Raw genomic sequence first — 15,749 nt, 5'->3', positions numbered from 1 at the left:
AGGAAGTTTATCAATGATGGCTTTTAAAATGAAAAGGTACCTTTCTATGTATTTTTTGTGAGATCCATTCAATTAATACGGTTTCTTGACACATTTGCTGTTTGGTTCACTCTCTCAGCTCTCTCAGACAGATGTTTTCAGCAAACAAGCTCTGATATACGCACTATACACTACTAACCCAGAACCAAACGGCAGACAGACAAAATTAGTGTCTAGCTGATGAAAAAAGCAGCTAAAGAGTCAATTTTTTTTTTCTCAGGATTTGTTGGAGATCAAAACATGGCTAAAAGGAGAGTGAGTATTCTTCAAGTGGGCAGAAACACAAGTCCAATGGGATGATAATGATGATTATGTGTAAGTAGACAGTTGCTGACTGTGTGTCTACCAACTTATTTTGGAGTTTTTCTACACCTTGGTGGTCAATTTACAGCTGATTGTCACACATTAATTATCACTGCTCTGTGACTACCGGGCTGGTGTAATCTGCGCTGTTGGCATTTTTAACCTTTGATCAGATCACTGTTTTACACTTGTGCAGTTGCCTGGTAACAAAAAAAGACAGACATGTCAAGTAGTAGTGTTTTTTTGAAAAGCTTATTAGCCTATTCCCTTCCTGCACTGCAATCTAACACCAGCACTCTCAGATTAATTCACTTTGAATGTTTTCCAAAACTTCCTTGTGGTTATTGAAAGTGCCAGCTTAGTGTGAATAGAAGGCCAAAATGGAGAGCAGTGTTTTCAGATTTATCTCCTCACCTCCATCAGTCTGTCTGTGTATAGAGCCATACATTTTGCAGGCAAATGCAAGATTCTTTGGAGCCCATGATCCTGACAACTTACTGCTACTATCTCCCACCGTACATCGACACACACACACACACACACACATACACACTCCCAAGCTAAAAGGTCACTTCTGTTATTAAAGGTTGTTTTTCACGTCAGGTCTACTTTATTAGATAAGAAGGCAGAGTGCGACAGGAGAGATGGAAAGAAGCGCTGCAACAAAGTTCACTTCTGTCTGTCTGCTGGAGGTTCTTAGTGGGAGTCCAGCCCTCAGTGGCTTGACATCTCCATAATAGATGTCCTCTAAATGGCAACAGGAAACAGTGGGCCACACGTTACCTCGCCTTGGGTGTGGGGAGAGAGAGGGGGAGAGACGCATGGTGGCTTATTGTTTTTCTATTCTCTGTCTGCAGAGAATGATTATGGATACACAATACTGGTGGCATATTTTCATGATGGATGGCACAACCATGGCGGGTGACTATCCTGCTGGTATTGTGTGCTCGCTAATTAAATGACAAATTGTCACCTAGGAAATGTGTATTTGTCCCTGGAGTTGGCAAACTTTTTTTTTTTTTTCTAATTTGTTACTGTTATCTGTGGGCGCTACACAACCAGGCATGGAGGGGTAAATGCACACAGGCTCATGGATTTGTTTCCTTTCCTTTGTCTTAATTCATGATGGAGGTTATTAAACCTTATGATGTGGTAAAATGCCATCGAAAAGCTGCATCACAAATCAGTAAATTAAAAGGCTGTGGTCACTGTGACCAGTGAGCTGATCTGATGGGAAATCTGTAGTTATTTATTCAAAAACAAATGCCATCCTCTCACATGTATGTCTGAAAAGTAGTGGCTCATATGGACTCAAACAGGGTGTTTTATGTCACTTTTCATTAAAGTATCTGAAACCCTGCCTGAAAGATACCAACCCATCATCAGAAATAGCCACTAATTGCTCTGTATAGCTACTGGATTGCAATCTTAAAACGGTGTTGTTATTGTCCAATCAATCACCTTGATCTGTTGTCCAATTCTGAGAGAAAACTATGATAAAGCATCGCTATGAAAGCCATGTATAATGTATAAAGCGTTTATTACACAAAGATTCATCTGAGTGCTTGCGCAAAAGAAATCCCTTTAAATCACTAATGCATGTCAGAGGTGTATAAAATACCCAGAATAACTGTCTTTCATAGCAAGTCTGAAACTAATTTGCAGTCTGTAAAAAACAAACTAAAAATCTCTGTCCATGGTGCTGAAGTAAAGCAGAGTCAAAAGCATTTTTCCTTATGCTCAAGGCAAACTTATTTCAACAAAAGTCAAATTTTTTGCAGTCACTGTTGTCCTTGCATCAGTAGTAATATGTCTCCTATATGTGCATCTTGTTTCTGAAATCTTTGCTTTTTCTTGAATAGAAATAATAAGAAACCAAAAAAAAAGACAACAAAGGCAAAAAATACAAGAAAACTATACAAAAGTGCTTTATTTGAGTACAATATTCTCCACTCTTCTTCACCATTCACTATGGGATTTGTTTTGTTTCATAATAATTAAACAAAATCTCTTTCAAATGTTGAAAGTGAATAGAAATAATCTGAAACCAAACAAGTACCTCAAAGGCAAAACTTACAATAAAACTGTACAAGCTCCAGCTACATTTAATTATAATTACAATATTCTCACTTTTCTTTCACTGACCTGTCACTTTTTCAGTCTTGTTGCTGAATTTTTCAGTTCTGACACAAAGCTCTCGTGTAGACGGGTGTTTCTGGACTGCTTCCCCCATTGGCCATTTACTACTGGAGCGACTGGTAAGTGGTATGTAAGTGATACAACCAATTTTGTTCAATTATTTTGAAACAAATCTAATCCCATACTCAATCTGCTAAGGGGATATTATTCTTTAGTGGAACTGTTCACGCTCATACACAACTTATACAACTTGTGACAAAAGGTCACAAGTTGCTTCATTTTAAAATGGTCACAAGCCAAACAGATTGCTCTAAAAAATAGACTAATAATGTCAGTATATAGACTCAAAGCCTACTGTGTGTTGTCTTCTTTGCCTGAAGTAACAAGGTTTGTGGGGCAAATAAATCACACTGATGAAGGACGTCAATAAAACAAGCTGTGCTGTAGTTGTACTGCAAGTGAGGAGTTTATTAGCAACAACATAGTTTATTAGCTGCACCCGCACACTGGCCTGTCTTCAGTCCAGCTTCTCCAAACTGCAGTAAGTCCAAGAAGGTATCCGTTTCCCTGTAATCACATAAATATCAGTTCATATTTGCAATGCAGCTCAGTATAGATGTACAGGGACAGCACAATATGATGACCCCTAGATCATGCCACTGTGCTACATAGTACATGTGCTACTCCCCCGAATCCATTCATTCTGAATGAGAGAATCCATTAAAGCAGCACTACACTATGGCAGACAGTCAGAGATACATATTTGAACTGAAGTGAATGTAACATACGTTTTCACCTTATTTTTCTATATTGCTCGTGTTTCTGTCCACCTGGTGAATGTAAGTCCAATATTCACTCTCTTTTAGCTCTGTTTTTGCTCTCCACCAACTCCTGAAGGAAATATCTGGTTCTTTAGCTGCTTAATGCTCCACTATGTTCACCAGCTAGTTGTTAACTGTGTCTGTTTGCCAATTGGTGCTGAGCAGGTAGTGTCCAGTGGGGTTTTAGAGTTTTTCTCTGAAAACAGCTGCCTGCTGCAGCCGAAAACAATGCTATGAGAGCACTGAGAGTGAACCAAAACAGTAAAGTCGCAGCTGGACAGCTAAACAATTAACTGGAACTCATTATAAAGCTCCGTAAAGCTGAGGGGAGCTGCAGGGTCACTGAAAATTCTCTGTAGGTACAGGTTGTGTGAATGAGGTTCTGGCAAAAAAAGGATTATATAGTTACCCACGAATTTCATTTATAACCTAGACTTATGCATCATCTCTTAACATGCAGTATCACTCCCTTGTCTCCTGGATTGTGGATGACAGTTGCATGATGGTTTCATCAAGACCTGCAGAAATGTCACCAAAAAGTGGGATAATGAGACCTTTAAAGGCCCGAGGCAGACAGTCAATAGGATGTGAGTCTGAAAAAAAAAAAAAAATCATCTCAAAAACAGCCGTGGTTAGTTGTTGGTTGATTACAACAAAAAGTTTAAATTTAAGTAAAAATCACACATATCCTGATGCTTCATGACTCCAGATCATGCATCATGTACAGAGTCAAGGTTAGTAAGGAGAGAAACTGAAAGAAAGTAACTGAAAGAAAGTGAGTTTTGATATTTTTCAGATTTTGAAAGCTTTCACATAACTAGGCACAGGCAGACTTCATACACTGTCAGTTGCTTGTCTGTGCAGTCATTAAATTGGCTGTTTGAGGGCAAAGAAGTGCAGACTGCAAAAACCCTACAGCAGTCAAACTGCTGTGAATAATACAAAAGACAAAATGAAACACACCTATCAAACTTTTGTTCTAATATATTTTATAACAGTTTCGATGAAATAGATTTAAATAAAATAAAATAAGTAGATGAAGCAGAAAAAAGACAATGACAATAGATAAGACATTTTAAAACATGAATAAATAACGGCCATAAAACATTATAATCAAAAGCCAGGCTGAAGAGGTAGACTTCAAGTTTAGAGACGACACTTTCAGCTGCTCTCAGATCCTCAGGCAGACTGTTCCAGCAACTCGGAGTATAAAAGCTAAAAGCTGTTTCACCAAAAGTTTTTGTCCCGCACTTTGGAACAACTAGAAGACTTGTGCCAGACTTAAGGGGCTGCACAGGCAGGCTGGTGCAAGACCACTAAGTGCTTCGAAAATAAGTAAAATAATTTTAAAAGCAACATGGAATCTGAAAGGTGACCAGTGTAAAGATGTTCAAACACTCTTTCAGGTCCCAGTCAGCACTCTGGTCCTAGTCAGCCTCCATCTGCACAACACAAATACTTACCCTACAATTATTTTGTGCAACAGTTTTTTTATATACATTTTATTTCCCTTCTGTGTTAGGTAATGAACACAAGAAAGTGTTTTGCAGCATTAAAACAACAAAATGCATTATGGTAATTTTGTTATTCATAAATTACTCATTTATTGGGTACAGAATGAACTATGTGCTGTAATTTATGAAAATCCTTTCACTGCAGAAAGGCTGAGTGCTGTTTGAGCTCCACTCTCTTGTTGGGTGCTAGTAATAGTGATGTATGTTGGAAATAAATCTGACCTTCTCCACTATTTAGTGCTGTCTAGAGGGGCTTTTTTTTTCCCTTTTTTTCCTCAATGCTGGAGCTAAACTCTATAGCCGCACTTCACAGTCTGCTGCTGGACAAATGGCATTGAAGCAGTTCATCATGGCAGGTTAACTAGCATCTCCCATCTCACTGTGACACCAGCTTCACACAGTTCAGTAATTTACTGCTGCACAAAATACATCTCTCCACCTAAACCAGACAGCGGCTTTAAGTCTTTGCTGTCTGGCAGGACTGTTTATAGGATGAGAGATCAAGCCAAAGCCTAAAAAATATAGATGGAAAGTCTAGAATGCTCATAAACATATTTGGCGTTAAATTAAACTGGAAATCGGGGAGCTAATTAAAAACAAGTAATTAACAAAGGTGTGGGTGAACAGAGAGGGATATGTGAGACAGAACAAGTGACATGCTGAATATTTAATATTAGAGGTGGGTTGTAATTCACTATCTCACTCTGACAGGCTTCCACCTCTGCTGTGAAATACTTTTTTTGGTAACTTTTGCAGAGTTAACAGCCTCTTTTGTTGGATGGTTGCTCTTCTATAAAACTCCTCAATTCCTTCCTCTCTCACTCAGAAAGACTTCTTGCTGAAAATGCACTAATCTCTTATTTCTGCCTTACAGGATGTGTTGACGACATGAGGAACATTGGGAAATTATGGTTCAAAAAGCTTTTCATTCACTTACGCAAGCAAACGTCCATCTCATGGATGAATAAGCTTCAAAGAATCCTCCAGTGTAATGAGTTTGACGCATTGTATGCGGTGTTGCCTCTTATTTTTCATTCATTCGTTTCTAATGAAATGAGGGAAAAGAGGTGATTTTCATTAGTAACCAGCCTGCGAACTGACTATTGAAGTAGGAAACTTGTCAACTTTGACCACTTTCACCTATTATTTTTTCATATCGTATTGTATTTTCTATAAATGCATTAAAACATACTTATATTGGATAGATGCTGAACACTTTTTACAAGTTAGAGACATTTTCCAACCCAAAGAGTGAAAAGGTTTATTTTCCCTTTGTACTGTTTCATAGGGTCACCTCCATATACAGTATACGAGAAGAAGTTGAAGTGGTACATTTATATCACTGTAATATCTTGTGTTGTGTTTCAAGGTGGGTACAGTGTATGTTGTCTTTCTTATATTGTCAAGCCATTTGTCATTTGTTGTGGCTGCTCAATTATAGCAAAAATCCTCTAAATTAAATGACAAAATACATAATTTGTTCTGATCTGACAAAGCTATGGATCAGGTTTGGTAAAGTAAGGCACAAACATGATTTGTCTAGGGAAAGATCATGTTTTGGGAGAGGCTGCTGTCATGTTGGTTAAAGTTGGGGGTATAAAGAAAGCAACGTTGACTGTCAGTAGGAAACGGGAAGCAAATAGCCGTCTCCTGTGGCTGACATATCATCCAACCGCACCAACTTCCTCCATCTGCAGACTTTTTGACTCCACAATGATATCACGATATTTCCTTTTTTGCTCCTGATGCACAAGAGTCGTAATTCAAACAGCAGCTTGAGGTTTTGGTCACTTAACATAAACATACAGTATGTAATTATTGGGCATTTCCTAGAATGACTGATGCTGTTGTTTTCCTTGGTAGGAAAGTCTCCAATTACACATCACAATAAAAAAAAGAGTTGGACTTTATTAACAGCATTATTTACTAAAATCTTGCATCTACTCACGCCTTTCCATTGACTTTGCATACAATTGTGTCACTTCAAAAGTTGGCCTGAATGCACTACTGGAGGGGCAAAAACACAGTATTCATAGGCGTGGTCACAGAGAATATGAACTGCATGGTATACTTTTTGTCAACAGTCTTTGTCTTTATTTGCTCGTCATGTTCACCAGTTAACCAAACTGCTGTTATTGATGTATTAGCAGGTTTAAAAACAAGGGCAAAAAGGCTCTTTCAAGTTCATAAAATGTCTGTGAAATTAAAAATGAGGGGATGACAAAAGCCCCAAGAGCCCCCTGTTCATACTATTTTTTGCAGCTGGATGTCAAATAATAAGGCGTTGGTAACTGCTATCCCCTGTTGGACCCTGCAGGTGATTCATGGGAGCACCTTACTCCCAGTGCAATTCTGTCCACTGCTCGCTGGTTTAGAAAAATAAAGCATCTTTTGATCAGAGAACAACCAAGCATGTGGCCTGAAGCAGAGGGAAATGTCAGCACCATGCAGGCAGCAGCAGAATGAAACACAGATCAGCACAAGGCAAAGTAACAATGAAAAAACATTAGCCATTTTTCAAAGAATTTCAACAGTTGGAGGTTGATTATGGAGAGGTTTGGGGACAGAGAGACTCTTCTGTGATGTCTGCTGCTAGTTTCCACAAGTGGGAGAGAAGTTAAACAGATCTTTGCAGGACAGGCTGTTCATTTTCCATCATGCTGTGCAAATGTAATTAAGTCTATAAAAAATACCAGCCAACAAGGGTGGAAATACAATACAGGGGGATGAGAAACAAAATTCTGCAAATCCTTTAAGGCCAGTTTTATGCCCTCACCCCCCACAGTGTGACCATCCGTATGCACCGCAAAGAAGTACAAAGTAAGTACCCCTCATCATTTTCCCTTGTTTTGTTGCTACAAAACATGAATAACATGTTTTTCCTATTAGCGCCTGGTCACACCAGCAAGTGGAATGCAAAACTTCATTTGGACACGAAACAGGTGTTTCTGGAAACTTGGTGACTCTGGGTTTTTTCCAAAGCTGAGTCTCCCCACTCTCACTTCATCACGGAGTGCATCCTGTTTGTAGTCACACTCACAGCTGAATGAGGTTCCCTTCATTAAGGTGTAGGGTATAAATTCAGTGGCAAGCTTCAGTTTCTCCGCCAGAAACAGGAACTGCTGTAACTTTTCGTCACCGTGGTTTCCAATCAGCATCTGTCGGGATCTTTGACTGTATGTAAATATTTATATACTTATAATGAATCTTTATATACAGTCAATGATCAGGAGTGGCAATGGTTTCCATCATCCACCAGCTGTTACAAGATGAGAGAAGGAGATTTTCCAGAAGGCGTAGATGTGTTTTTTGTTTCCATGTTTTCTTGTGGGTTTTTTAAAAAAAATCATTTTATTATCCAAAATACAAAAATATGTTTCTTGAGTATAGACCACATCAGTACACTCCTTGCATAGTGATCCTTTTGTATAAGTGGAGATGAGCCATTTTTCAGACATGCCATTAAAAGAATCCAATTTTAAAGACCACTTGTTGTGCTGCAATTCAAAAGCGTTTACCTTCTAGCTTCATTATTCACATCAAATATCCTGAATTATATTGTAAATGTAAATGGCGATACAATGGCACAGTAACACTGCAAGTATTACTGAAAGCCTGTGGTGCATTAATAGAATGCATTTGTGATAATTACATTTGTGAACAAACGTTAATTAATGTTTTTCCACTGAAACAATTAATATGTTTACCTTTCCCTTCATAAGTTTGTAGTCAGAAGTATGGTTAGCTCTACTACTACTCTGCTACTATACTATACTAATACTAAAATTACTCCCAAGCCTCTTTGGTTGCTTTTCTTTGTAAACATCTCCTCGTTTTGCATTCTTATGTTCATGCAAGCTGCTTGTTTTTAGCATCAGTCCCTGTAAATATACAACATTTTACAATCAAATGAACACGTCTACCATTTTCTAGTCTAGAGAACGGTATATTTGATCCTAAATACAACGTAACCTTTAAGTTTTTAACATCTGCGTGGTAATATTAAATGTTTATGTTAGTTTAAGCAGTTAATGAGTAAATGTGTTTTTACAGGTGGTAGCATGGAACTTAATATTTGTCTTCCATGACGAACACAGTAGGTGTTGCACGTGCTCAGTAAGTCTGTTGGAAGGTTTTATAACCCACTTCCACTCCCTGCTAATTGGTTTGGGATGGCACTTAATATGGTGGACCCTCCATATGAATGCATGAGTAGAAGTGGGTAGGAAGAGGGTGTAGGGGCTAATTTGGAAAAGGCTCATAGTGATCACTTGCAGGTCACTGTTCTATAGCTATCATTGATTGTGGCCAGCTATGTCTCCAGCAAAACTTATATGAAGAGGAAGACTTTGTTTGTGTTGCCAGATTTGAACTAAACTGCCAGTGTGAAAGCACCGTAAGCATTTAAAAGTGGTTTCATCCCTCATATGCCCGTGAGTTAAGTTTTCAAACAAGTTTGCATTTCTCACTCTTTTTGTCTGCGTTTGACAGATGTTGCGATTATTATCCAGACTGTTCCCTCCTCACATAAATATTTTCTTAACTGGTGCACCTGCTGAACAGACATGTATGACTGGGCCTCTTTGTAGCTCATTTAGTGGCTTTGAAAACTGACACATCAAATAACTCTTTTATAGCTGACAAATGCTGCTAATTACCATTGAAAGTCCAAGACCCTCCTCTTTTTTAGTAAATGGTAAATGGACTGTACTTGTATAGCGCCTTCCTAGTCTTCCGACCACTCAAAGCGCTTTTTACATCACGAATCCCATTCACCCATTCTGAATGGTACAGCGGCTGCCATGCAAGGTCCCAACTTGCCCATCAGAGGAAATCTGGCAATTTGAGGTTAAGTGTCTTGCCCAAGGACACATCGACATGTGGACTGGAGGAGCTGGGAATTGAATCACCGATCTTCCGATTAGTGGACGACCCGCTCTACCTCCTGAGCCACAGCCGTGTGAATTGTATTTTTTAAATTCATGTTTTCTGTTAAGTTCTGGTTATTTTGGTTGCTGTGTATGCAAAAACAAAGCTAGGGTCACTTAAGAGAGGTACATCAAGTTAACTGATAAATATGAAATATTTTATTCATAAGCTGGTGCAGGGTTTTACTCGACACTGGCAGATTCTGCAGCCTGACACTGACAGACAGGTGATGTGCTGCATACTGAGATAGGCATCAGTCAAACACAGTCAGCCAAACTCGAGAGAATCAATATCATCACCTTTCTAGAAATGATAAGAATAATCCACAGATGGATTGACAGAAGCTTCAGGCGACCATTTAGCCATCTGTGTATGTGTGTGTGTGTGTGTGTGTGTGTGTGTGTGTGTGTTGAAGAGTTGTGCCAGCTTGTCTGCTCCTGCAGGTGACCTTGCCTGGAGCTCGGCTGACCTCTGCTCGCCTCGTTCCTGCTGAGTCATGGTTTTCGTCCAGACAATGGCCTGTGGACTGTTTTGGTAGCCAGATGGCCGCTGCTGCTCTGGGGCCTCATTTATAAAAAACGTACTTTCATTTGACCTTTTAATTTTAGATTTCAAACCATAGAACCCATTTTGTGATTAAATTAAGTTGCTGACAAGAAGCACAGGAGTGTTGGAAACTAGATGATGGCCAATTTATTTTATTTAGAATTCTGCTGATGTACAAGTTAGCAGATCCAATGTGGTTCTTGGATATTTGATGAATGGATCTTGGATTTTTATGGTACTTTATGAATAAGAAAGATTGACCTGGAGGAAAATGATTTATTTCTGTTAACTCTAAATTATAATATCACTGCAAGGTCTGATTTCACCAGAAAATACAGTTCCTCGAATGGCTATTAAATGTCTCGGAAAATCTACTCTAGAATTACAAAGTTGATAATATTTTCCTCAAGAAGTCTCAATAGATAAGTTCACATCTTGTCTTCCAATTTAGAAATAGTGTTTGACACAAAGGCTTTAAGTAATGTTTGTTTTGTACTCCTCCTTGGTGGTTGTAGCCCATCTCATCTCATCAGTAAGCTGACAAAAACAGGTGGCATGTGATAAACCCAAACCCCCAGAAACCTGCGCTGATATTACACCACTGTATGTGTGACCCCCTTGGGTTTTGTCTCACACAGTGTGGTTTGAATAACATTCACATCAAGCCTGTACCAGACTTTAAATCTGGTACTGTGAGGACATCCTTCAAGCTGGCATTTTTTGCTGGCATTTTTGACAAATTTTGCAGACAAATGTGTATTTTTACATTACATCTTGCTTGCAAGCAAGATGGGTGGCTCCAACCTACAGGTATGTATAAAGTGGTTATATGGGAAAGAATGGGCAATATTTTAAGTCTTGTCTCAAAAGGTCCTCATATGGATAAATAGACTGTTTGCATGTATGCTCCATAATTACCCATAATTGTTCCCATATAACCTACCAAGTGTTGTTGGTAGAGGATGGATATGAACTGTGGTTGCAGGTGTCAAAATCAGACACACTGTACAGCAAAGCATCCATCTGACCTTCTTCCAAAGACTTTTTGTGACAATATAAAAATGTCATGGCACTTCTGCTTTTATTACAGGACAGTAATTATTTGCACAACAGCAAGAGGTCAGGAAAATACAAACACAGGATTTTTTAAACATTTTTCCTGGTGAGTACAGTCTCCTCCTACCTCTCTGCATCCAGAGTCATGCAATAAATATGATGCAAAGTTTGTAGATGATGGGCTACAATTTGAAAAAAAAAGCCATAATAGACTTTATACCATAACTATGGCCACTCTGATGTCGCTGTGACAAAAAGAGTATTGATTATTAGGCTTTTGTAAACTTCAGCCTATTCAGATTGGAGCCCTCAAATCCATCAGCAGTTGTTTTAAAGACATACTACAGAGTCTGTAGTTTAATTAATTATACCATCAGTGTAATTAATGAAAGACCAATTGTTTTCACTCTGATGAATATGTCTAATGCTCAGATTGTGACAGAGGAGGCAGTCAGTGCAGGCTTTGAATCTGTAGCTTTACAGTGATAATTCAGTCTGGGTGGTGACAGGTGCACAGACCCTCCCCTAACTTTGATTTCCACCCTTTTCATTTCCCAGCAAACCAATCAAAGCTCCACCTGCACTCTTTGGAAAACAGTCATAAATCGTGTTTTTTTTTCTGTCCGACGCATCAAAGTGAACGCATATTGAGAACCAAGCTGCTTAATTCGCCATCCACTGAATGAAACCACGTACGCTAACAGATATAATAAATTTGACAGGCTGCCTCTGTCACTTGAAAGAAAGCAGCACCTCATCTTTTTTCTCATCATAATTCAAATAAATGACATCATTACCTACAGACTGCCACAACTACAGTCATTACAATATCACCCAGAGAGTACAAAGCAACATCATGTGACAGCAGCTAAACTATGATATATTGAAGCCTCTCTGTCCTGGGTGATTTAATATAAATGTTCTGCATAACCTGAAAGTAAATGGAATTTAGGTATATATATTCTCAGTGCCAGCCAAAATATTACGAGCTGCTGTTCATCCAGGCTGAAACTAATAAGAAAATGATACCAACAGCATTAAAAACAGGTAATGAGGAAACAAGCACTCTGCTGGAGATCGATGATAAAAGGATGGAGTTGCTTTTCTAATGTGTTTGCACCCAACAGCTCATCTAGTTTGGCTCTAATGACAGAGGGACACACACACACACACACACACAGCTCCTCTACTCAGCTGGTGCCCAGCAGAGTTTTTTTTTTTTTCTGGCAAAAGCATCAATGAAAAAGGATAAAAGGAAAGACAATACAAAGTTTGTGTTTGAGTTTCATTATGAATTGAGGTTTGCATTGATAAAATATAAATGACATAAACAAGCTCAGACTGAACACACAAACTCACCGTGGCAAATAAACAACAGTTGAGACAGGTCAAGGTTAATGTAGCCTCTTGGATAACTTGGATAACTAGCAATGTTTATTAATGTGCACTGTCCTTGTTTAATAAACCAACAAATAAAAAAAACAAAACAAAACAAAGAAACTTTTGGGTTAGGGGTTAATTAAGGTTAGAGAAAGTTTGTGGTTACAGTTGCTGTGATACAAAAGCAAATATTACACGTCCAGTTTTCTCTGGTCTTTCTTATAGGCATGGGACGATATGTAAATTTCATGCTTAATTATCAAAATATGCTTAAGACTATTAAAATGGCACAAAAAACATACTGGAATCAATTAACCTTACATTTTATTTAGAAACAAATATTTTTATTGAACCATAGGACACATCTTTTTTTTTGCTTTAGTAAAAAAACAAACAAGGAGAGATTCAGACTCTCGCCAACACCCAGCTGGTAATCACAATGATAGAAAAAAGTCCATTCATTAAAAGAATCTACTCATCATCCTGATATCCAAGCATTCACATTCTGAACACATAGCCACAGCCCGGTTGCAGGAATAAAATGTTGGCATTGTACGTCTCTGCAAAACACGGATACGTTGAATCTGTACGTTTGAATACGTTTAATATGTAGCATATCAACACTTCAACAGTATCATATCAGCATTTCTCTTCAAAGTGACATAGTTCAGATGACATCTATATGAGCTGACTTTCTTATTGGGAGGAAGAGGGTCAGGTGGTTGGCTAGAAACTTAGATGGCACCAAGTTGGAAAAGCACCAAAGCAGCAGAGAGCACTGTTCGAGACCACCTCGAGACCTCCGCCTGCTTCCTGTTTCAACGGACAAAGCCAGGTGTTTTTAGTGAGACAACGGGACATTTGCAGCCACTTTTATTTTTTTATTTTTTTATTTTAATCCAAACCATAATCTTTTCCTAACTCTAACCAAGTGGTTTTTGTTCCTAAACCTAACCAGACCTTAACCACAGCGTTGTCACATCATAAAACATAATCATTCAGCTGATAATGGCCAACATCGAAATGTAGAAATTCAACATATGAAATGTAGACATTCAATGTATCTGTGGTTTTGCTGAAATGTACAATGCCAACGTTTTATTCTGGTGATTGGGTTGTTAGTCATGGTAACAAATGACTGGAAAGATGTGGGATCTGTCTTTTGGCAAAGGGCAATTTAAAAATAAATCAGGAAATCAATCATACTGTACATTTGTGAGCTTTTTCAAGTCACTCGTGAGGATATTCACGATTATCCCGATAATGGAAATTCACGACAATTAAATTATCTTGAATGTTTTTATCCCTATATAAGATAAAATCTTGTATCCACCCATCCCTACTCTCTAAACTTACAAAGTACAGTAGAATCATAAAGTCTTGGGATAAGTGTGTCTTTGCCTCAATTTGCACCTCCTACACTGAATTTGCCACTCATGTCTGGCTAACAAAAGCTGACGTTAAATGCTGCATTTTCTTAGAAACATTTTTATATATGCAATATATACAATACAGATACAGAGAAGGCAGGATATGCTATCCAATGAAGAGAAGGGACAAAAAGATGCTCAAGTGCGCAATTAAATACTTTTTATACTGCCTTGCACATTTGACTAGGTTTGAGGGTATCTGTTATCTAGATACTAGGGATGTGCAGAGATCCCAGTATTTGTATTTGTGTCTGTATTTGTTAAGGCAGCAAAATTATTTGTATTTGCATTTGTATTCGAATAAAAGTGGAAAGAGGCTTAAAAATCCTGTTTTTGTTTTTATGGCACTTTTAATTTTACTCCTTGCTTCATTGCAGACAGACCTCTACCTATTTATACGCCCGTAAAACAGAGACAGCACACCATGAAACGTGTAGGGAGGAACTTCAAAGGCAATTAAAGCTTTGCACTTTTCATCATTGCCTTTTTTTTTTACAACCTAACTTTGTGGAAAGGAGAAGGGGAACAACAGGTTATGGAGAGTCCCTTGGTAGCACTTCGTTTGTGTCAGTAGCTCAGCTTTATCTCTGGGGAAACCCCCAACAATTAATTTTTAAAATATTTGTATGAAACAAATATTCGTGTAAAACCCACTATTTGTGCTTTGCCGCATAATGTATTTGTATTCGGGCACACCCCTACGAGATACATTGTTAGAGTGATACTAAAAACACTGATATTAGTCTTGCTGGTATTGATAAGTTATGCTACTGGAATTGTTGACCATTAATCACCAAAACTTAATTGTTCAGCTTTATTCACGACTAGCTAAACTGATGAGACAGGCAGATTGATGTCTTAATTGTGTATTGGGTCTCCTGAGAGACATCAGCGTCATTCAGTTGATGACTTGCTGTACTAATTTCATCACCACATGGGATTTGTGTCATTGATTTATGTATTTTGACCTATATGAAGTGTAGCAGTTCATAATAGATACTTTTACTCTCTGCTAAATGAAATAACTAATAATCACTAATCCAGTTGTACTCTTGAAATCATATTGTTATAAATTACTCACACTGTCATCTGTTTGCCTGAAAATATGCTTCAGGCTACAGTATCAATACCTCATTAAGCACTGTATGTATAAATATGTATCCATGTGGATACATTAAAGTAGGCCCTATAGGTCATTGGTTTCCAAGTGTATATTGTGTCTCCTGTGTGTAGATTTTTCAAGTGAAACATTAACATGTGTATGCTGTGAAAACTCATTTTCCCCGAAGACAATATACACCATCTATATATCCATCTACTGTATGCGTACCTAGCAGTCTTTTGTATTTCGGTGCATGCTCATAACATTTGAAGGACATTTATATTCAAACATTTGAATTAGTGCTCACATTAGTGGCCTTTGTGCATCATTATCCTCACAGTGGTAGCGAGAGTACAATACATTACACATGTGACGAGAGAAGATTGCATGAATATGCACCGTATGTATCCACTTATATTTTATTCATGCCAATAATTGCTTGTGTGTATGTTTAATGGAAAACAGTCAAATAGGATTAATAGCACAACAT

The sequence above is a fragment of the Thunnus albacares genome, chromosome 13 (assembly GCF_914725855.1).
Source record: "Thunnus albacares chromosome 13, fThuAlb1.1, whole genome shotgun sequence".
Lineage (NCBI taxonomy): Eukaryota > Metazoa > Chordata > Actinopteri > Scombriformes > Scombridae > Thunnus > Thunnus albacares.
The sequence above is the reverse complement of the archived record's forward strand: the minus strand, read 5'-3'. Positions refer to the sequence as shown.